This window comes from Euphorbia lathyris, chromosome 10 (genome assembly GCF_963576675.1).
Source record: "Euphorbia lathyris chromosome 10, ddEupLath1.1, whole genome shotgun sequence".
Taxonomy (NCBI): domain Eukaryota; kingdom Viridiplantae; phylum Streptophyta; class Magnoliopsida; order Malpighiales; family Euphorbiaceae; genus Euphorbia; species Euphorbia lathyris.
In genome coordinates this window covers 20,539,916-20,541,745 of record NC_088919.1, presented here as the reverse complement: position 1 = coordinate 20,541,745, position 1,830 = coordinate 20,539,916, and the positions used below count along the sequence as shown (strand labels likewise).

General features: G+C 36.2%; 1 non-coding gene across 1 annotated transcript; it reads left to right on the top strand.

The window, feature by feature from the left end:
- Window positions 1-1,499: 1,499 nt before the first annotated feature.
- LOC136210060 (small nucleolar RNA R71) lies at window positions 1,500-1,606 on the top strand. Its single transcript, XR_010677771.1, has one exon. It is a non-coding gene; the product is annotated as a small nucleolar RNA R71 (small nucleolar RNA).
- Window positions 1,607-1,830: the final 224 nt, after the last annotated feature.

Genomic DNA, 1,830 nt, shown 5'->3' with positions numbered 1-1,830 from the left:
CCGACACATCTACTAGAGCGCGTCCCGTGTTCATAAACGGTCTGCCAAAAATTAAAGGGCAATTTACATCATATGCAAAGTCTAAGATAACAAAATCGGTAGGAAAAATAAATTTATCGACTTTGACTAAAACATCTTCAATTATACCATACGGCCTTTTAGTGGTTTGATCCGCTAATTGCAAAACCATATTGGTACGTTTGATATCTTCTTCTAAACCTAACTTGTTAAAAATAGACAATGGCATTAAGTTTATACTTGCTCCTAAATCACAAAGACAATTTGGGAATTCAATATCTCCCAACTTACACGGAATAGTAAAACATCCGGGATCCTTGAGTTTAGTGGGCAAATTACTTGATACTATTGAACTACAGTCTTCAGTTAACGAAATGGATGAAATTCCTTCCCAACTGATTTTCTTTGAAATCAAATCCTTTAAAAACTTACCATAGTTAGGAATTTGTGTTATTGCATCCATAAACGTCAAATTGATATGCAAATTTTTGAGTTTATCCAAAAACGTTAGAAGTTGTTTATCATAGTCCTTATTTCGGACTTTGTGTGGAAAATGTGGTTTGGGTACAAAAGTTTTAGTACCTGTGTCAAATGGGGAAATATTTGTGTTTAAGATAACTTCTTTGGACTTCGGTAAATCATTTCCTGATAATGTTGCATCTTTGGGCATTTCAGGCCCTTGATAATTTTTTCCTGAACGAAGAGTAATAGCCTTCACATGCTCTTTCGGATTTTCTTCCGTATGGCTGGGAAGACTTCCCTCTTTTCGGGATGGAATTGATTTAGCAAGTTGACCAATTTGAACCTCCAAATTATGGATGCTAGATGAGTGGTTTTTAATAAGCTGATCGAATTTATTTTCGATCCGTTTAAAACCATCGTCGTGATTACTTATTTTTCCACTGATAGCATCTATAAACTTGTCGATTTTAGAAGATAAAGTGCTAATCGTATCTCTTGACTGATTTTGATAATTAGTGGTACGATTTTGATTAGCACTAATATTATTGTTGCTGTTATCTTTCCAATTAAAGTTAGGATGATTCCTCCATCCAGAATTATAAGTATTAGAATAAGGATTATTAGTTTGGTTTTGCCCTTGGACAAAATTTACCTATTCAATCTCACTCATATTTTCGTAATCCACATCCGTTTGGATTGGATTACCATTGGTATCGCGTGGTGCCATAAATTTGTCAATTTTATGCGATAAAGCAGAAAATTGGGCTTGTAGCATCGCGACTGGATCAAGTTCAACTATACCTTTAACTGATGGTGTGGTTGAGGATGATGGTTTTGCCACCGGCATATGTCCACGTTCCGCGGGCCACATACTGCTGTTGATTGCCATTTCCTCCAAAAGTTCTCTCGCTTGGGCTGATGTTTTCTTCATAAATAGCCCTCCCGACATAGCATCTAATGAACCCCTAGTTGTAGGATTCAGTCCATTGTAAAATGTTTGCATTAAAAGTTCAACGGGTAATTGGTGGTGTGGGCATAAACGTTGAAGTTCTTTAAAACGTTCCCAAGTTTCATAAAGGGTCTCATTATCATTTTGAGAAAAAGATGTTAACTCCTTTATGACTCTTGCGGTTTTTGCTAAAGGAAAATATTTAGATAAAAACGCTTGGGCTAATTGTTCCCAAGTGGCAAAAGTTGCGGCTGGCATAGAAGTTAACCATTCTTTGGCTCTATCCTTCAAAGTGAAAGGAAAGAGGCGAAGTTTGATTGCTTCTGCAGTCACATCTGGAATTTTAAACGTGTCACAAATTTCTAGGAAATTTGTTAAATGGGTGTTAGGATTTTCGTTAG